Here is a 22,900-nt window from a genome sequence, read left to right on the forward strand (position 1 = left end):
ACAGAAACAAAAACAAATATTAGCCTCAATCCAGTGTGAAAACGACATGGTGTTTTTAACTGTAAATATAGAAAATAAACCACTTAGAGCTATAATTGATTCTGCGAGTCAGTTATCAATTATTAACAAGAATTTATTCCGCCATGAGCTCTAGTCAGAAATATCGAAACGAGAATTAAAGGTATTACACAGAATTCGATTTCAGTAAATAAAATAGCTGTAATTAGGTTTTTTGTAACGGGGAAAACATTCCATCATACTTTGAGAGTTATTCCTGACTTTTCACACCATTTATTGATTGTAAATGATTTCTTATTTCCACATGGAGTTAAGTTAGATTACGAAAGTAAAACAATAGCCTAACATAGATTTGGAAAACCACCATCCAAGCTATCACAAGTGGATAATATCACAGTATCTGTATCAAAAACAGTGCATAATACATTAAATGCGTGTTTAGTGCCTAAGTTTGTACTTAGTAGAAACGTCTATTTCCCACCTAGAACAAAAGTGTATGTACCAGTAAAAATTGAACATTTTTGGTCGGAAAATGAATACTTGTTGGAACCAAACAAGAAATTAGAAGATCAGTATAAAATTTTAATTCCTAGATCATTACTCTCAAAAGATCAGAAATTGTTAGAAATAACAAACCCATTAGACAAGAAAGTAGTGCTAAAAGCGAACACACTTGTAGGTTATGGTGAGGATTATATCACTCAGAAACAATGTAATATAGCAGATATGTCAGGGTCGGAAGAGGAAAAATTAGCAAGAGAAAAATTAAAATTTGATGCAAACAAATTGATAATAGAAGAAAAAAACCGGATCCCGAAGTTAGAAAGAAATTGATAGATCTTTGCTATGAGTATAGTAATGATTTTGCGTGGGATTCTAAAACCATAGGAAGAGTCAAATATTACGAACACCACATAGAATTAAAACTAAAGTTCCCTTCCATCGTAGCCAGTATCCAATCCCCATAGCTCTGAAGCCGTTGGTTCGAGAACAGCTCAATATTGTTAGAACAAAAAATCATCGAGAGAGCCGGTCGTCATACAATAGTCCTATGTTATTCATAAAGAAACCAGACAATTCTATTCGTGCACTATTGGATATGTGCATTTTAAACAAGCACGCAATTTTCCATAGCACGTCATTACCACCAATACATAATATTCTATCTACAATGGGATGACATTTGTGGTACAGCATTTGCGATATAAAATCTGCGTACTATACAATTTCTCTTAGTGAAGAATCTAGGGATTATACTGGATTTAATATCCCAGGTGAGGGGAGTTTTAGACTTCGAGTTCTACACAGGGATATCTATCAGCGCCCACTATTTACACAAGAATAATATCTATTACTTTAGCGAATGTAGCACCAGCAAACGTTTCGTTCTACATGGATGATGTATTTATTTTCGGGAACGATCAACACCAAATGGTAGACATTCTGAGCACTGTATTTGAAAGATTGAGAAATGCAGGTTTGAAATTGTCAGTAGAAAAGTGCAAATTTTTATAAGAACAAATACTTGCGCTAGGACACATAGTTAGTTCCGTTGGTTACCAAGTAAGTGATAAAAAGTAAACGCAATTAAGGCTTTTAAATCACCTAAATCGCCTAAACATCTCAAATCTTTCCTTGGTCTCACAAATTACGTCCGGAGATTCTGTAAGGACTACGCTGCTTTAGTCCAGCCGCTACAATTGATGACCCGGAAAGGCAAAAAGTTTCAGTGGACAGAAAAACATGAAGTTGCTTTTCATAAGCTTAAGGACGCTTTGATAAAGCCACCCCTTTTATCACCCAACGTACCACATAGACGTCTATGATTAGCGACAGACGCTTCGAATCTCTCGATAGGCAGTTGTTTGTTACAAAAACAGGAAAATGGAGAATGGACGCCGTTAGGTTATTACAGTCGTTTGTTAAGACCGTCCGAAAGTTCGCGCCATAATGTAGAACAAGAATTATTATCAATTTTATCGGCGTGACATTCTCAGTAGAGACACAGATATTCAGTCAACAAAGGAAGACTATGACATGGAAGACCTAAGACCGTTTCTTTCCTTTGAGGAGGAAGTAGATGTAGCCGAACTGCATAGACATGACACCCATTTCGGTCCAATCCAGAAGAATGCAACGGGAAAATGGAGATACAAAATTCAGTTTTTGAAATAAGAGAGGATATATTATATCGTAAACACCGGTTCGCAAATAAGACTAAATATTTACGCTGTATTCCATATTCGCTTCGTGAATATGTGTTTCAATAATTACATATTGAACAATATGGAGGTGGTCATTTTTCGTTTTCTAAGTGTTACAGCAATGCACTAAAGAAAATATACATGACCAATATGAAGAAATGTTTACATGAAAAATGCAGCGTGTGTCACTTGTCAGGTCAATAAAAGACGTGTGGGAAAAACACCTTTACATCTGCAGACCTACCCACAATACGCACCCATGGAGTCCCTCGTTTTGGATCAATTTGGTCCTTTGCCTTTGTCTAGCACCTATAGACATAAATATATATATGCATTATGGTTGAAATGTGTACTAGGTATATAATAGCGAAATCTATACCGGACCTCACAGCCGATTCCATAAGTCAAGTACTTTATGAAGAGGTGATTTTAAAATACGGTGAGCCGAAGCAGATAGTGTTAGACCGCTTGGCATCGCATAAGGGTAAATTAATGGAAGATATGGCAGAGAGGTTCAGCATTCATTTAAATTTCGCAAATACTGGAGCGCACTACACTCCGGGCTTCGCTGAGAAAGTTAATGATATAGTTCAGAATTGTCTGAAATATTATGTAGACAATAAAATGTCGAATTGGGATTCGATTCTTCAATCGATAGTATTTACGATAAACGCACATACACATGAGGGGACAAGATAGACGCATCGCTAGACTTACCCTTTGACTACGAAGAAAACGAATCACGTTTAAAGCAGTTAAGAGAAGCACGTGATATACCGTATAAAAATCTTCAGCGAAAATACAAACCTCAGAAGAAATATATGGAAAAGAAATATAGGTCACAAACCTTTAAACCCGGTCAGCAAGTCTTGATACAAGATATAAATTAAAAACCAGGAATTCCAGCTTGTTTTAGTCAAAAATTCAAAACGAAAGGAGAAATTTTGGAAAAAGTTAATGAGAACTCGTATCGCATTAAGTATGTCACCCACAAAAATGAAGAAAAGGTAGATACGTTTGACATCCGGAGGTTGAAACCCTTTAAAACAGTATAAAGTTTAGATTAGATTTTTAAAAAAGACTAGGAACATTCTAAGTGAGTTTTTTTTCTTTCATTGCAGGATGCATTTCTATACAGCATTGATTTTTCTGACAACTTTGGTAACGTACATTTATTCTATTTCTCAAAAACTAACAATGGAGAAATTAGGAACAGCTATTTCTGAGAATTCGTTTGCCGTACATACGACTGCAGACATTTACACGACATTGAAAATCAACATTAATTTTCATGAGGAAATTCCTATAATTTCGGAATGTCCAGGACTTCGAAATATTCAGGAAGGTATCCGACGAAACGAATTATTGTTTAGGGAACAGATAGTGAATACCATTCCATGTGCTTTTCAATTTCAAAATCACAAGGCATTTCGCTACTCAGCAAATTGAAATAAACGTTCTATTTTCTCTTGGATTTTTTAATTAAGTTCTATAGGTTTGTCAACTTATAACTTAATTTAACAACAAAAACTTTCGCATTCAATCAGAGCATTAGAGCAACATGATCAACTTTTGAGTGCCGAGCTGGAAAACCTCAAATCCCGTTTCAACCAGAAAATAAAAATAATAAACAATGTCGTTGTTACAGTAAAGCAGGTATTGGATACCTTTAGAAGTCAATTAGATCACATATTTTGTAGAATAAGTTCAGTTGAACAACAACTTTTGTTTAATTTCTTGTTGTATTTAGCGCAACAACATACAGATGGTGATCAGAAAAATGGAAACACCTGAACGAAATTGCTAATTACCAGATTAATATGGTGTCGGGCGACCTTTCGCCTTCAGAACAGCCTTGATGCGACGTGGGATGGAGGCATAGAGGTCGTGAATGGTAGCAAGTGGAATTTTACACCATTCCTCGTGCAGGACATCGGCCAGTTCTGTGAGAGAGGATGGAGGTGGAAATCGTCGCCGGAGTCGTTTTTCCAAGATGGACCACAGATGTTCAATTATGTTGAGATCTGGGTATTGGGCGGGCCAGGGGAGGTCTTGAACTTCATCTCGATTTTCCTCAAACCACGCTGCAACAACGCCAGCTGTGTGAATGGGTGCATTATCATCCTGGAAGATGGCGTCATTGTCCGGGAACAACATCCGGACCATACGATGCAAGTGGTCTTCTAAAATTGCGACATAATCCTTGGCAGTGATTCGTCCGCTAACTGTCAACACAGGACCCAATGAAAAGCATGATATGGCGTCCCACAGCATCACCGAGCCGCCGCCCTGTTTCACAGTTGGGCGGAGACACTGCAGATCATAAGCTTCTTTGGGCGTTCTCCACACATAAACACGGCCCGTGGTTGGGAATCGGGTGAAGAATGACTCATCCGACCATATCACACGTTTCCAGTCCTCAACGGTCCAAGTTGCATTGTCGCGGCACCATTTGCGGCGTGCGAAAGCGTTATGGTCCCTGATGAGCGGTTTGGCCCGTGCAACACGACACTGCGCTTTAATAACCGGCGTGACCTGTCACTCATGATTTTCTTCCGCCCACTGTTCCGCTTCCCCGATGTGGTTTTCCCGTGTGTTGTGTAGGCTGTCATCACCTTCGACACTGTTCCACGCGACACACATAACACAGTAGCCACTGCCGTCACACTCACTCCACATAACCGCGCATCAACAATTTGCCCTCTTTGAAAATCTGAGAGGTCTCCCATTTTACACTACCTCCGTCTGCTGCAGCCACTGGACACTGCTGTTCCACTGCGCCTGGCATAGTATGGAGACCGACCTAACACACCACCACCAGCGGTCCGGCGCTGCGGGCGCCACGACACCACTGCCAACCCATACATCTGACGTGTTTCCAACTACAGGTGTTTCCATTTTTCTGATCACCATCTGTATCTTAGAAATGCTTTCAAACATCATGGCAAACGAATTCACTTTTCATATACTGAATAATGATCAGGCGAGGAAGTTTATCCAAGAACATGATATTTTGAAAACGATACTTTGCGTTAATGATTTGGGACTTTTCTATTGCTTATCAAATATTTATCTAATAAGGTTTGATTTAGAATCCAATAATGTCATCTTATTATTGCGAACACCGATAATTTATTCTCATAGTGTTTCTAACATGTATAAGGTCAAATCTCTAGGATTTTTAATTGGAGACAGGAAATATCGCTATGACTTACCGACAACAGTTTGCATGGCAGATGGCAGATTTCTTAATTTAGATAGAAACTCCTGTGAATGGAAATCATTTTTGTATTTTTGTCACACTAGCACGATTACCATAACATCTCAGTCGGAATGTTTAAATAACATTGCCTTTAATAACACCTTAAAAGGTTGTACGCCACTTTTGAAAAAATATAAGGCGAACTTAATCTTTGAATACACAAGTGCAGGTATTCTGTATTCTTCGCATGTTCCAGGCGTTAAAACTATAACATCTTCAACTAACCTATTAATATCTAAAACATTTAAAATTCGGAAACAATAGGCCATACTTCGTCGAGTATGTTGATTTTGATAGTCTGATTTTTGATACTACACTATTGCCAACTCGTAAATTGGTAAAAGTACAACATGACAAAATAGATTTAGTGGGAAACTGGACACTTTTCCACTTGAATTTGACGAATTCTACTTATTTATTGGATAACTTAGCTGATGATTTGTTAAATTTTCAGATTAACTCCACACTCACGGCATTACAAACCTCAAATTCGAATATTACGTTTACTATTGTTGCCATTCTAATATTACTAATACTTGTTATAGTGGGTTATATTATTACGTATGTCAAGGTAGTAAAATTATTAACTGAATATATTTTATTTTCATTCTGGTATTATATTTTAAACTGCGAGCAAGTCCGCAGGATAACAATCAAAGACTTTTAAGGAAGGAGAAAATGCTTTTCATTGAGGTACCATGAAAAATATAATGCCAAAATGACGACGATTTCGGTAGCATATATTGATCATTTCAGTATATTGTCAATCTTGATTTCCAAACAAAAACAAATCCTCCACAATGATACCACGTCCTTTTCATCTAACAATGAATTTAATAATTTCTTAACTCCTCTGTATCATCATCTTTCTGTTCGAACTTCTATATTCAACCAACATCAATGAACGTTTATAAGTTTGTGTAAGAAATCATCGCGATACGATTCATTTCTTTTATAGTGCACTATTCACTTTCATACAGGTGATAATGATATAAATAGAGGGACTGGCGAGTATTTATATACTTTCGTTTCTGTTAACTCTCTTCTCGATTCCTTTTTTCAAACTACATTCGAGACCAGTTCACATTTCATGTGGTAGGAGCACCACGATTCAAAGAATCAACATATGGATTGCCACATACAGTTGGAAATTTCAAACAGATATGGATAAATGAATCGATTCTAAGAATTGAAATGGTTATCCTTATCAAATTTGGTTCGTAAGGCTCTTTTCTTTGCATAAAGTCACTTCAAAAGCGACTATAGGTAGGTCTAATTTTGCTATTAAACTAGTGTTTCTTTATGTTATTCTACGTGCTTATACGTCTTTCTCCATTTCTTTTCAGAATGGAGTGGGTCCGTATTTGGTTATTATTTCACTTACTCTCATCAGCATCCTTATATTCTCACTCCTCATTTATTTTTATTGTATTTGCCACAAATACCGCTTTGCCGATACTGTTCAAAAGGAGAGTATTTCATTAAATGACTTACGGAAAGAAGACACAGATGATAAACCTTTGGATCTGTCAACTGACGCAATTGATTCGAGCGTTTCCGCCCTGTCTGATATTCGAACCCTTGAACCACCAACAACCCCTGTATACGCCACTGTTACACGCACACTCCCACGTAACCCAAGTACTGACCTCCAGACTATTGGTCGTTGTTCAAATGGTAACAGGTATGTCGCATCCGCCGATGTTTTCCCACAACAACACGTTGTGCTATTCAGTATCCATCTTTTGGGGATTTGTCACATCACGACCTTTCTAAGTTACAAGGACCTTTGACGGACAGTTTCAACTATAAGCAGCATAGTTCTCAGGATGAGAATGTTTCCGGACACCATCCATTGGAACGTTCGTCTTCTCCTCTGTGCCCTGCTGAGCACCGCAGAAATTTTATGTGTGTAGCCGAGTTACCTTGCTACAGATTATATTTTCAGTGCTTCCATTATTTTTAAATTTACAAGTGGTGTCAGTGATTTTATTTTGGTGATGTTTTTTTTTTATTTCAGTGCTTTAGTGCGGCATATATATTATTTATTTATATATAGTATTTCATTATCTTTTTACCTATGATGATGGTGAATTATGAATTTTGTGCTTTATTTTATGTGTTATTGTGTGGTGGTCATTATTCTTATCCAAACATTCTTTAGAATGGCAGATGGAAACATTGTGATACATGTATGTATGTTGCGTAACCGCTCTCTTCCAGTCAACTGCGAACTCAGCATCAGTCTGTTTGCGTTCTGTGGACTCGGTTTGGTTGCGACCAAACACTGCCTTCTGTTTTCATCTCGTCGATTACCAGAACTGATGAGCGAACATTACAAATACCTTTTTGTATTTATTTCACTATATAATGGGATTTTATTTCGAACTTTTCATATGTACTCGTTTATAATTCATTTCATTTTGTATGTTATTCCTTTTAAACATGTCTCTTTGGATTTCAATTTTTTTTCTGTCGCACGAGTGACGCCAGATTTTCTGGTGGGGGGTGTCACGGACGCTCATCGATATCATCGTTAAACTTTGTCCGTGATTGTACTTTTAGTTCAATATTCTTCAAAGGGTATTCAACGAACAGCGAAAGGAAATGATGGATAATTCAAAATCAAATTGTGTTTAATTAATGAATTCTTTATCTGTAAAATTGCTATGTAATTCCGTCTTTGAAATCGTTGCCAAGCACTGAAGTCAGCTAGCTTTCACAATTCAACATGTAAGATCCATGCATTGACAAATATGATGACAGAAGTGAATTTCAGAGGTTCACGTCTTTACGTATTTCACCACGAGTACAGGAAGTTCCACAACCTCGTCTCGAGGAGACTAACAAAACTTCTGGACTTTTCCAAAGTCAGTAGTAGTAGCTTCGAAGACCTATCAGGAGGAACACCTAGTTACTAGTATGGACCATATTGCTTATCTTGACTACATCAATAAGAAAAGGTACCTGTTTTATATTTGTCAATGCCTAGTCATGAGTCAGTGCTTGGGAAGTTTCAAATAGACGCTACTGATCAAAACTACACACATTAAAAACATTCCCCACAGATCCTATTCTTTTATTTCAACCGAAATGATTAATGACGAATTCATTGGTGTACAACTTATCGATGTCTAGATTATTAAGAAAGTTTTGGTTATTGCTATGACGCCTCTTGCGTATTTCCCATTCTATGTAGATCATAGATAACTCATAGCATAACCGCAGTATATTAATGCATTAATGGCACAAATTAAACTTTAGACATATCATGGGACAGTCGTGTTCTGCCATCTTTTCTAAGAAAAACATGATATAAAGCTAATGGTCGAAACATGGATTTCTGTTTTGGAAACTGACCATAGTCTGAATCCAAGAAAAAATGTATTGAATTACAGCATTAACCCTCCAATACGCGCGCTGGCTACTATTGTAGCCCAGCGTTTTTATTTTCCTTGCCGCAAAGTAATTCGACATGATAACTCAAAGGGTGTCTGTGTACCTTTCTATCAACTATCATTCTGCGTGTTTAGTGTGTGGTCAAACGTAAAATCAAAAGGAGCTCATTGTTATTCTGCTTGAAAGTTTCATGGGCTACATCTGTAGCCCGCGCGACTATTGCTGTCACGAGTGTTCCTAAGCGACAAAGTTTTTTCGTTATAGTTTGAGCGTTGATCAGATGGTCAATGAGTTTGCAAAATGCCAATTCTGATGTGAAATGTTTTCTAGATGGTGATAGTTAACATTTTGAGACCGGAAAAATGCATTTGTCGGACACAGAAATAGTAAAATTCAGAAGATTTGACTGAGAATTCCGGGCGGTAGGAATTGCTGATACCTGTTGATAATAGTAGTAAAGGCAGTTCTGAAGTAAATTATTATGCAGTAAAAGGTAATCTCAAATGGAAAAAAGTCACTCGTACTCGTAATATTTGCGCTCGTGCCCATAATATTGTGCTTCGTTTTCCAGGATCTAAAGGTGGGGATAGTTCTGCGTTGTCGGAGCTTGAATATCTAGAAGTGCTTTTAGATGCAAACATTTTGAGACAAGGTTGATTTTACCAATATTTACATTGACAGTGTTAGATTGAGATTTGTACTTAACCGTGATGCAAAACTTACAGCCAAGTTTGTACGTGCCCTTATTGACATTTTGATGCTTTTGATGAGTGATCAATGCTTGAAGGAAAGTGTGCATTGACCACTCATCACTTGTGTGCAGAACATGCTTAGAAGGATATGAATACGGAAACATAAAAAGAAAAATATATGGGTTTAAATAGCATGTGGAAAATTATGGAAAATCGTAATCAAACTTTGATACCAGAAACTCGTTATGCTGAAAAGGTATATATTATGTGGATAATACGTTTATTTGTAATATTTGTAAAATTGTTGAAAAATTATACTTAATTTTTAAAGAATTCTAACACACATGTTTAAGATGAAGGGAAGTTTAAAATGCGCCAGATTGGTCCACTTATTGATAAATACAAATAACTTTTACAGTCTTCCTGTATCACTTTTGAAAAAAATGAATGGTGTTGGTCTTCTTTGTGTATACATAGCTTTCAAAATAAACATATTTCTCAAATTGTGTATAAAACCCTTAAAACAGTTTATAAAAACAATTCTCTTCAAGAAATACAGACATATTAACAAAGCTAGGCAACACAATAAAATAAAAACAAATGGGCTACAGTGGTAGCCCGCGCGACTATCTACGTCACTAAAATCCGCGCGCGTATTGCAGGGTTAAAACAATGAAATAAAACATTTATCTCTGTAGACCATACAGCACAAACAGAAACACAAACCTAGTTTTTGGCAATGTGACATCGAAATTAGGCACAAGTGATCTAAATCTTGCTGTTTAAAAAGATGATGATTCTATGAACAAGTTTAAGTACTCTCTTTGGAGTTTTCGGAAATAAAATGAGCGTGAGAAGAATATTGGTATTTGCTATACTTCACAATATACACACATAAAACAAATTCTTTCATTGTGTTTAATTATTATATAGGGCAAAGACTTAGATTGCCTACAAATGCCCTTCAAAAAATTCTCAATCCCTACCAATCACATAGAGTGTATCGTTTGGGTTTTTTTTTTTTTTTTACAATGCTAGCCAAAGCTAGCTACCTATTACTGGGTTACGCCCTGTTTTAGGGAAGTGATGTGAGGAAACTGAGGTTTAAAGGTCGGGAGGTGGTCTAAGTGTTTTATTACATCTTTATTCGTTGAAGTGCTGGACTTAAGGAACTTTGCGTTCCTTAACATTTGGCTTGGAGAAGGAACGTTCACATTTTACATTTATTGATACAGTGATGAATACATTCCATGAATGAAAGACATACATACATTCATTAGTTGTTAGGAATTACAAAATAACAAATCATTAATTACAAACATTTATTATTGTTAAAATAATAATAATGAAATGGAAAAGTGAGATTGTCAATACTGAGAAAGGGATGAAAATAGCATACATAATAAGAGAGAAATATAACATGTATGAAAAGAGGCTTATTGTGAAATAAGGAAATATAGGAACGATGTAGTTTAAGATACGATTCGGTAGTTAGATGATGATGGAGATGAAGGATGGAGTGAGGTGCAATGCACAAAAACAACACAACGGTGAGATGTTAACAGACGCATGAGGTTATCTTCTTGCCTAGGGGGACTCTAGGCTATGATGTAAGACGGTGGGAACCCAAGTTAGTATACAAAGGAAATCACTGTGCATGAAATGATGGGAAAATGAGGGGGAGATGAGTATGAATGGTGTAATCATCTAGAAGCATAAGCATGGGATCATCGGGAGGAAGTGTGTAATGATATAACGTGAAAAGAAGGGATAATGGAGTGTGTACATGGCGTGAAGGCGTAGGATGTAGTGCTAAATAATGCATTGTGTCAAACAGAAGGGGATGATGAGCTTGAAAACGGCTACGGATGTAGGAGAGTCGGAGGGTTTCGAGGTGATATTGCAACGTTGGAAAAGAAATACGGCTATAAAGGTCACGTGTTGGGCTAGGCAATTGTATACGAAAGGCTATACGTAAAGCGTGGCGTTCAAGGACAAGAAGCTTATGGTAGAATTTGTCGGAAGCGGCTATCCAAGCTATAAACCCATAGGTTAAAGTAGGGCGAAGAAAGACCTTGTAAGTGTTTAGAATAGTGTGCGGTGATAGACCCCAAGTTGTACCGGCGAGACGTTTAAGTAAATTAAGTCTATTATAAGCTTTTGTCGTAATTGCTTTAAGATGTTGCATCCATGTAAGATGAGTATCAAAAGTGATGCCTAAGTAAGTTACTGTACTGGTAGCTTGCAACGGAACCTGACCCACATGGAGAGAAAGACAACGTCTATTTCTGCGTACTTTAGATGTTTTCCGCTTCGGGAGAAAGATGATGGCCTGTGTCTTTGTAGCATTTATTGTAAGTTTCCAGTGTCTACACCAGCGGCAGAAGTCGTCTATAGCGATTTGCAAGATACGGTTGATATGTTGAATAGATGTGCCAAGAGCAAGAAAAGCAGTGTCGTCTGCGTACTGAAAGGCATGGACGTGATCTGGGAGGCGTGGCATGTCAGCTACAAATAGAATGTATAGGAGAGGGGAAAGAGCGGAACCTTGCGGAACTCCTAATAATAAGAAAATCGGATGAGACAGGCTATTGCGAATGGCAACATATGTAAGGCGGCCGGAGAGAAAGTTAAAAATGAGACGTATGTATTCGGTAGGTAGCTGAAGTCTAATGAGTTTGTGAATTAGTCCGAGATGCCACACTTTGTCAAAAGCTTTTTCCAAATCAAATAGAACCAAACATGATGGATTCACTGAATTGTAATGCGTGCTGATTAGGCTGGTGAGGCGTAAAACTTGATCATTTATAGAAAACATAGGGCGGAATCCTGCTTGGGTGAGAGGTAGGATGTTTCTGCGAGTGAGGTAGCTATGGAGGCGTTTTACGAGAATACGTTCAAGTATCTTGCTGAATGTTGCTGTTAGTTGAATCGGTCTGTAGGAAGAGAGTTCGTGAGGTGGTTTATGCGGTTTTGGAAACACAAGAGTTTTTGAGGTTTTCCAAGGCATAGGAAAGTATCCAGTACGCAGGATGAAGGTGAAAATATTTGCAAGAAGAAGTAGCAAGGAAAAAGGACACTCTCGGATTTGGCGATATGTGATGTTATCTAACCCTGGTGCTGTATTTCGTTTATATCGTATGGTGTCGCTGAGCTCTGTTACTGTTATGTGTGCGGTGATGGGTTGATTTTGGTTGAGTACATGTAGATGACTAGGCTGTAGAAAGGGGGTAGATGGGTTTATTCGATCAGCTATGTGTGGCCTGCCCTCAGAGGGTGGAGGTGTGAAGATTGTCTGGAGGTGATCGGCAAAAGCATTTGCTGTATCTGTATCTGTGGTAGGAGCAGAGTTCCCAATCAGTATGGGGTATGAAGTGTTGCTGGACTTGCCGCATAAAGCGTTGAATCTTTTCCAGTATCTGGTTGGATGACTGATGGTCGCTAGGTTGTTGCAGGTTTTGACCCAGCATCGTAATTTGTATGCTTTAATGTAATTGTGCACTGTGCGCTGTAATTGTTTATGATGATGCAATGATTCGGGGTTTCTGGTGCAAAGGTAATCTCTGAAAAGTTGACGTAAACGGGTTATCATATTCAGATATTGTGGTGGTAGGCGTGGCTGATATGGAGTGCATTTACTAGTTGGAATATAAAGTTGACTGGCTTCCTGGATGGAAGTGGTAATAGAATCAATAGTAGAATAGAGTTCCTCTTCGGTAGTGGGTGATGTGAGATGAGATGTATGTTGCGTCAAGTAACTGTGATAATGGGTCCAGTTTGCTTTATCGAAGCGATAACAAGTACGGGAAGGCATCTGCGATCGAGGTGATGCAGTAGGGTGTAGTTGAAGCGTAAACTGGACAGGAGCGTGATCGCTACCGATTGTATCAAGAACATTAAGGACGCTATGGGTGGAGAGATTTGCAGAGGTGATGACAATGTCGGGCGTTGTGTTGGAGATGGGTCGAGTAGGCTTTGGGAGAGGATGTATAATTCCAGTTGTACTTGTGGTTATAAAAGCTTCAAACGTGACACGATCCAGATGTGAGCGACTATGAAGATTGAAATCGGCCATTATGATATAGTGACGGTATGTGTTTGAGATATACTGAACAAACTGAGTCGGGAGAGGGTGACCAGGACGTACGTAAATGGTTGCAAACGTGATGTTGAGAGATTTGAAATATATAGTGGTGATGAGATGTTCAGGTAACTGATTAATGGCACAATGATGCTGACGATATGGGAGATGCGGAGAGAAACCAATTGCCACGCCCCCATTTGCGCGTTGTGCTGGGATCTGATTGTCTGCCCTGAGTATAGTGTAGCCTGGTATGCGACATGGAGTTGCTTTTGTCAAGAATGTTTCATTTAGCAGGAAAACTGTGATACGTTCCTCCCGAAGGAGAGTCTCAAACAGGAGTTTGTTTGTGGTGAATGATCTGATATTCAAATACAGAAAGTTCAAAGCCATGATGTAAGAGTGATTAACTGATGGGAGTGGTTGGAGATGCATGAAAATGTACTGTATTACCAGAATACGTAGCTGTGAAATTGATATGAAATGTGGTTTTGGCTGCCAGAGTAATTTGCTGTAAAATGTGTGGTCGTATGAAGGGGTGAATATTCTGGAGTGCCAGAGTGAAAAAGGTTAGCAATTGATTTAATGTGACAGGGGTGTCAGTGGATGGCGGAGTGGAAGGGGCGACGGATGCCGTACGTAGTGGAACAACAAGTTCGGGATGGGCTGGTGTTGGTTCCGGCTTGGCTTTACACTTGTAACTATAAGTGGGATGGTTGTCAGGACACGTCGAGCACTTCGCTGGTTGGTTTAAATTGGTGCAGAGCCGTGTTGAGTGGGGTCCGGCACAGTATCCGCACTTGTAGTTGTTTTTACATTCAGATGTGGTATGAGTATTGTATTCTTGACAGCGCTCGCAGCGTATGGGCAATGGTGCTAGTGAACGCGATGGTTCAACTCGGTGTTTGCGATTATAAATATATGCCCCATGAGCGAGGAGATCGTCAATCGTGTCTTGATGCGGAGTAAGAATACGGACCATGTAGGTGGGCCCACGGTCGTTACGGATCCTAAGTACTTTAGTTATAGAGTACCCATCGAGTTTTAATTCCTCATGGATTTCCTCATCTGTGTATGATGGATTTACCCCGCGGATAACCACAGAGAGAAGTGAAGGCCGCCGTGGTGGAGGTGGTTGTTTGCGAAATGAATCTGACAGTCGAGTGATTTCGGCATTTGCCCCGAAAGTATCTATTGGGACCTTGTTGCGAATTGTGGTATAAAGATCAGGGTCTGCTGTTTTGAGAATGTACCCATTTCGGGTATGAACTATTTCTTTGAGAGCAGCACGTGGTAGATATTTGCGAAGTTGGAGTGAGACAAACTTCTCATTGGAAAACTTGCTGTCATAATTACGGAGTAATATAGAAAAAGTTGGAACACGTGAAGTTGGCGATTCGGAAGCTCCTAATTCCATATTGTCAGTACCAGAGTCTTCGTGATGATGTTTTTTCTTTGGCGGGGAATCTTGCACCCTTGACGCATAGCTGTCTTTAGACTGAGGTGATCTGGATCGAACGGAGGTCGTGGATTCCACAGATGCAACGGATGTATGAGAATCTCTGCGTGTGCGAGAAGTTGTGGCACTTGTCTGCGCTTTTGACGATCCCTTCCGTGGCCTCACCTTCGTGGGACACACAGGAGGTTCGTCTACGACAGAAGGAAGAGTAGTGTGCCGACTGCCCATGCGTTTGCCAGAGGTGGTGCGTGAATCCGCCATCTTTAAAGACCGTCCGTTGGGCGACTGCCCAGATGCAAAAAAAACTAGCGTGACTAATGTATATATGATGAGATGTGTGAATGATTTCAAGGTCGGACTACCCGTTTGGATAGTAGTCCAGGTAAGACAGTTCCCCTATTAATGCAGTGACACTGTACACCCTTGGCTGAGATAAGTCTGATGAACAGTGTCCTGTAAAAACGCGGAGAAAAGTCCAGGATCAGGAAGGTTTCTACAAAAAACGTCACCGTTTTAGATAGGTGGCGCTTCAGAGGTGAAACCTCTAGAAAAGTGCTTTTTCTCGTTTGGGGTTTTTTTTTTTTTTTTTTTTTTTTTTTTTTTTTTTTTTTTTTTTAAGGTAAGGGATTAGGTTTAGGAAATTTCTTTAATCATCTGTTTTTGTTTATATAATCATACTTGACTTCGTATCAAACAGACTAACCCCAGCCATTAGAGGGTTACGCCCTCTCTTTGGCAATGTTTGGGGTACTGTTTCTGGCTACTAGTGCGCAAGTTTCAAGTATAAAATAGCGCTTGTTTTGGTTATCCTTGTTAATAAAATAACGTACTGATGCGAATCTCCATTTTACGCATACATTTTAAGAAACTGTATTACGAGAAATTAGTAGTTGAAAAATAATTCAGTACACTTTAGGTTTCCTGTCACATTTTATAACCATATGCTTAACTAACTATGCTGCCATCTATTGTGAATAGTAAGTACTAATGGAAATCTGAAACAACAATTCTCCTACCTTCGCGAGTAAGACTGCTAAGTAGTTTTCAGATTATCTTTTTCTAAATGGAAAAGTGGGAATTTCACTAAAGACTTCATAAAATTTATATAGAAAATTCAATTACACTAAATATCCAGAGTTATTTGTATTTTTTACTACACTTACTTCAGTATATCCAGTTTGTTATTACATTCACCTCTCTTCCTAATCTCACACAATTAATAAGGAATAATTCAAGTTTATATTGAATTTTTTTTAAGTGCTGTTTTGTAATTTATATAATTTTTATATAACGCATAACATTTTCTCTTACGTAATTCTACATTTATTTCTTTTCAAAATTGACCAAAAGTATCTTTTCTTTCGCTTGTTTTTGATATGAATTCTCTTGCAATTGTGATTAAATCTAAGCCTGGTCGCTACACATATGCAACAACAGCAAATGAGCCAATCTTTCTTGCGTCATGGACGTCCTCAGATATGTCTTTAGACTACGCAAATAGCTGAATGATCTTTCGCAAATGCTCAAGAACCTGGCATAGTGAGAACGGAAGTCCCTAGACGAACAACTTGGTCGAGAACTCTGCGAACAGTTGGGGTTTCAGGACTAATAGTTTTTAATATTCTGGTGGTCGTCAGCGACTCAGTCGTCATCAAAATAGGTGGAAGCAGCCTGAGCTGAGCTCATAATCTATCCAACTTAAAATTCAAAGCATGAACTGCCAATTCCTGCTTTAAATAATCTGTTGAGAGAGGCCCACAAGCGCATGTAGCTCCTTCACAAAGTATCTTCTAGAGTTTTGTGAGTTGTTTGAGGCCTGGCTGATTGAAACGACGCTGCACTTCATTCAACAAATAGTCAATGATTTCAAAGTACATTTTTGGAAGACCTGATACAGGTTCTAGGGTAGGTGCTATAGAAGTATTATCAGTCTGCTCCAACCTATTTGTGTTCTGTTTGATATTGATGAAGTGGGCAATTTTAAGTGTAGTCTATTTGCATTTTCCTTTGCTTCCTTACAGATGTTTTCAAATGCGCTGTCCGTTCGTAGGTTTCTCAGCGTATCCTCTACATAGAATTGCTGCTGCTCTTTTAGCTCCAGCAGCAGAAGCTCCAGAATTTTGAAGCACTTTCACCAGTTGTCCACAAGGTACAAAAGCACGTATACTCACTATCAGAAAAAATATCATTCCGAATTTGTTCATTCTTTTCAAATACCCTTTTAAAATTACTTTTTTTTATCATCATTTGGACCACTTGTACTACTGATGATTCTTTTCCAACGTGATTTGAATTCGTTTGCAGTAGATTGAAATATGATTAGAGATTTCCGCCTAACACACCAGCGAGTAGGACAACGAAGCAGCAAATGTTTAGGATTACTTTCGTTGATAGTTTTACAGGGTTCAAGAACAATGTCGGCGTATGTTGTCTATCGTTTTGCAGAATCCAGGTTGATGTTTCAAACGTCTTTCACTATAGTCCGTACGTCACACAAAGATTCGCATTTTCGAGCTACTTCCTGCAATGGAAGATCTAATGCATGATTGTTGCAATGAATGCATACAGCTTTCGGGTGTTGAGTAGAAATTATCTTCTGCACACCATTTACTCGTCCTGACATAATAGCTGCACCATCATGACACTATTCGCGTATATTTTCTGCATTCAGGTTAAGTTTAGTTCTTTGATCGTGGATTCTGTTTCCGATTTTGTGCCATGTGGGATGATCATTCCCACCAATATTTTGTTGGGTTTGATGAATAAGAGTCAAAACAGCGCACACAGAGACAACTGTTCTTTCTTTGATATATCAGTCGTGGAGTCAGCTATGATTGCATAAAATGGAGACTCTTTAACTTCTGCTACCAAGTCTCTCTATATTGCATATCCCATAATATTTAAAATTTCATTCTTTCAATAAGCACTAAGCCAGTTATCCCGTCGATTAATCCATTAATTGAGAACAGGCACATCCATTTCTCTTTCAGCCAGGAGTGACATCAAATTATCCCTACTATGCAAATGTCCACTGATTCCTTGACCACTGCGAGCTAAATATCTAAGACTATTGATTATTACAAGAAGCGACTGTCTTGCTTGTTCTTGTTGTTTACGAACTTGGCCTGAAAGGAGAGTTGAAACAGGTGTTCTGTTTCTGCACTCATATATTAACCCTTTCACTACCACTGGGACATATGTGTCCCACGATACATTCTCAGAGGACCCGTGGTAATTTACCGCATGGTATTGCTATGAATCGATGTTTCACTAGTAAAGAGAAGCCTGCTAATGGTTCACAGAATTCTTATGAACATTATCAAATAGACTGTAGTGGAAGTGAACGTGAACAATGAAAGTAAGGAACAATGTGCTAGTGTTAAAGCAGTGGTTACATGTACTGTTATTTGGAGAAGGATGCCGAAATCTAAAATATTTGTAATCATAAATACGACCTTTTTTGATAATATATGTGTCATAATTGAAAATACAAGATGATCAGTCATGTCTCTTCCACTGGGACATATAGGTCCCACGTAAAAATATCAGTGGGATACATAATGTCCCACCCTCCCTACGTGGAAAAACGTAACGGTGGAAAATGTTATATATATATATATATATATATATATATATATATATATATATATATATATATATATATATATATGTGTGTGTGTGTGTGTGTGTGTGTATGTTTGAAAACAACTTAAAGTAGCCATATATTAATGTTTCTCACTCTGAAGAAAAATGATAGTGAAAGGGTTAAACGAACGGAACGACAATGGAATTCGCATTTTTCATGTGCTCTGAATTATTAATCCTACCTTATACATTTTCCTCTTTACTATAAAACTTACTGCAATCTGCATATTGTTTGTAAGAACATTAATTTAACTTTATGGAAAATGTATGTAGGCCCTAAATGTCCTGTTACTCATTCAATCTATTATATTTTTCAAACTTAAAATCTCGTTGGACGATTCGTTTCATATTGCAGACTTACGATTACTTAACAACATTTTTTAAAGAATTTACAGTGTTTTAAGAATGCACACCAATGGAAATAAAGAGAATTTTCAATTCTTTTTCCTAACTCTTTCTGTCTAACATGGGGGCAGAAAAAGCGCACGGTCCCTTGTTTCAAAGGGAAAGATGAATCTGGAATATATTATTTTTTCACATTACCATAAAATGCAAAATTTAGTTCTTATAATCAGTGTTGTGTGCTGTTTCTAGAGTATGAAAGTGAGGGGGGGGGGGGAACGAGTATCTTGCCACCTCTGAAAATTTCAGGAGGGGCAACTTCCCCCTTGCCCCCCCGGTTCCGGTGCCCCATGTTGGCAGCATATAATACATTTTTCTTATACTTTTACGTATCATTGATTCCAACAATTTTTTGTTATGGGCTGGAAGTAGGCTAATGATGTTTCAATAGAATTGAAATCAGTGCTAATTTACAAATTTTATTAAAAAGTGCACGTTAAAATGAAGTATTTTATTTAAGAAATTGTGAATCTAAAAAGCAAATAAAGCAATAGCGTTGCTAAAATTTTTTCTGGGGGGGAGCAAGGAAAGGCCCAAGAAAATTTTGAGGGGGCCATCTTCAATATATTAAAAACTTGATTCACACAATATATATATATATATATATATATATATACATCTTCACGGCATTGTCAAGGCTCTATATTTCTATTTTACATTTAAAATTGCAACCGGGTGTTTCTGACTTCCGTATACGGTTGTCCGATCATCACCCTTGTTCTTCGCGCGCACAGTCATTCGAAGAACTGAAAACGTACTCCTAACACAAACAGTTAATGCTTGTGAACTCGGAAAGCCTGGTACTTCTGCTTGTCAAGATCAAAAAGTGGGAGAAAAAAGCACGTGTAGAATGTGAAGAGGGTGCAACAGTGACTGATACTTGTAAGAAACACATTCATTTGCAGTTCGTGCACATTCCGCTTGTAGCGCTACTGTGGCACAACGTATATTGTAACTGTATAACTCTTGTACACCGCAGGTAGGTCTATTGGCGTATGTGACGACCGAAACTATGTTGTCAGCTCTGATTGCGATAAGGCACTGCTGTGCTGCTTTTGCTTTTCTTTTTTCTCCTTTGTCATTTGTGAGATGCCAAATATGTTGTTTCTGCTTGTTGCACGCGCTGAACGGGTTCCTGCGGAGCGAAGTATTTAAGAAGTTAACTACATATTTTTGTTTACGATAGAAATATGATAAGTACTTTGAATTATAATACGGTTTGAAATTGGTTAACTGTTGAAAAAAAATACGAAAAGAAAGCTGTACTTGTAAATGCATATTAGTCGACGACGTAGCTACTAACAGTGTTGCAGGCACGTAGTCAGGATTTCGTGAAGGGGGGGAGAGGCTCCGTGACATGAAATATTGTGGTCATCACGAAAGGGGCTCGATTACTCTAAACTGTTTTTCTAGAACATATATTGCTTCGTTTAGCCAGGATTTCGTAACGAGGGGGAGGGACATGAAATTCTGAAGGCCCAGGAGCTCGATCAATCTAAACTACTTTACTATCAACAGATATTGGTTTGTTAGAACAATAAAATGAGTAAATATTGGCAAGTATTTTAATAACAAACTATGAAGAAATTTCGAGCAAAATAATAATAAAAAAAGGGTATTGAAAAAGATTTTGCAATATTTACGTCCTTCTCCTGTTCATTCAAATATAACAATTTTCCTTTCGTTATGACCTCAATTGAAGGGTAAGTGGAAAAAACAAGGAATGTCCATGTGTGTGCTTTATCGGGTACTTTGTCCTATCTGTTGGTGACTCTTGGTACTATTTGACTCTATATGTTAGCATCCGTAGATGTAAAAATATCCATGTATAAAGGGGCAAAAGTTTTGACTAATCCTATTCTTTTTTACGCGGTTTTCAATATTAAAACGCCGTTTTCTCGAAAATACAGTTTTGTGACATTCCTTCTTTTTTCCCCTTACCCTTCAATTACGGTGTATTATAAAAAGTACATACTGAGTACTGTCTTGTAAACTATCTTCTAATATAAATAAAATAAAGAGTTTTTTGTTTGTGTGTTTGTCTGTCTGTCTGTCTCTGTGCGGCCTGGGGACCAGACGAGTGGACCGAGAGTTACCAAATTTTGGTAAGGGGTACCTTGGCCCAGGCCCCAGATCAAGACGAAGCGTTTTTTTCGGAACTGGCTTGGGTCTCAGGTGGGCGTTTACCGGAACCGGCTTTGGAACCAGACAAATTGACCGAGAGTTACCAAGTTTTAGTCACGAATACCTTGGTCCAGGCTCCTGACCAGAGTTAAATGTTTTTGTCGAAATTCGTACCAGGGGGTCTCAGGGGGGCGTTTACCTGGACATGTAAAAGTAGTAGAAAATGACCGATATTTATTTATTTAACAATCACCAGATACAGCTGAAAGGCCATTTTACATTGAATATTGAACAACATTAACAAGGGATTTGGGAAGGTATCGGCCAGGGCCTGTTTAGTAGGTGCTATCCCGGCATTTGCCTGGTAGGACAGAGGGAAACCCTGGAAAACCTCAGTCAGGATGAAAGGCAGCGGGATTCGAAGCCATGACCTCCCTAATGCGAAGCCAACGCTCTACCACTTTAGCAATTAGTGTCGAATTCATATTTTCGCGGTCGCTGAAATCAATGGTGAAACTCATGTCGCATTAACTTCCAAATTCACGCTATTCGGCTCCGGGCCGGGGGTCACCGGAGGGGGTGAGATACCAAGACACATAAAAGTAATCCAAAATGACCGATATTAATGTCAAATCCATAGTTTTCGCGATTGCTGAGATCAGTGGTGATACTCCTACAGGCGTTAACTTCCAAATACAGCCCCTGTGCGAAGCATGTATATATTCAACTAGTTTTACAATATATGCGTTCCTTTCTCTGTTGAATCAAATGTTAAAAGAACTTTCTTTCAACATGATTTCTGTTTTTATTATTCCGTCAACTACTGTTGGTTCCAAATGACAGGCTAAAGGAGCAAAATAAAATTCTCCTTGAAATAACATGTTTGATACTGCAAGGATGCGATGACGAAAAGTTATGATTAAAAATGTCCACACTGTTACACAACGGCATTATGCTTTCGGAAGCTTGAAATCTCCCTGACTAGTAGCAGGAATTCTGAGAATTCCATAACTTTTCTTGAAATTTCAAATTCCCTGACTCTTCCAGAATACCTCGCCACCATATTGCAAGTAATAAAATCTCCTCATAAGAAAGAGTAAACAAAAGCTTCCTGTAGTTTTCTTTCTAATTTTTAACGCTGATCCTTCTTTTTGTCATTTCATTTTGTTTTATCCTTCCTTAATTTTTTTAATTTCTGGTCTCGAAGGGGGGCGGGGTCCGGACCCTCCCGGACCCCCCTTGGCTACGTGCCTGAGTGTTGATTACAAAATTTTCTCGTGGGAGAATTTCATTACACTAGAGGTGAAAAGCAGTACTGAAAAAATACATGTAATTCATATTGAGCACGATAGGAGACAATGTTCATTTCAGATTTTCCAGTGCGGTGGGATTGAATAAAAGATGAGTGAATATAGTACTGTGAAAATTCTGGTAACTCAGATTGAGCACGCTCGGGAAATGCCCTATATGGAATTTCGAAGCTCTAGGCCCAAGAGCCACCTCTATAATCATCACTGATTGACATTTCAATAATGTGTGTTATGGTCTTATGTCTGTGTTCCCATCTTTCCCTCCCCCTCCCACTGTATACGTGATACTTTTCCTATTCCAAAT

The sequence above is a fragment of the Thermobia domestica genome, chromosome 14 (genome assembly GCF_964235325.1).
Source record: "Thermobia domestica chromosome 14, izTheDome1.hap1.1, whole genome shotgun sequence".
Classification (NCBI taxonomy): Eukaryota; Metazoa; Arthropoda; class Insecta; order Zygentoma; family Lepismatidae; genus Thermobia; species Thermobia domestica.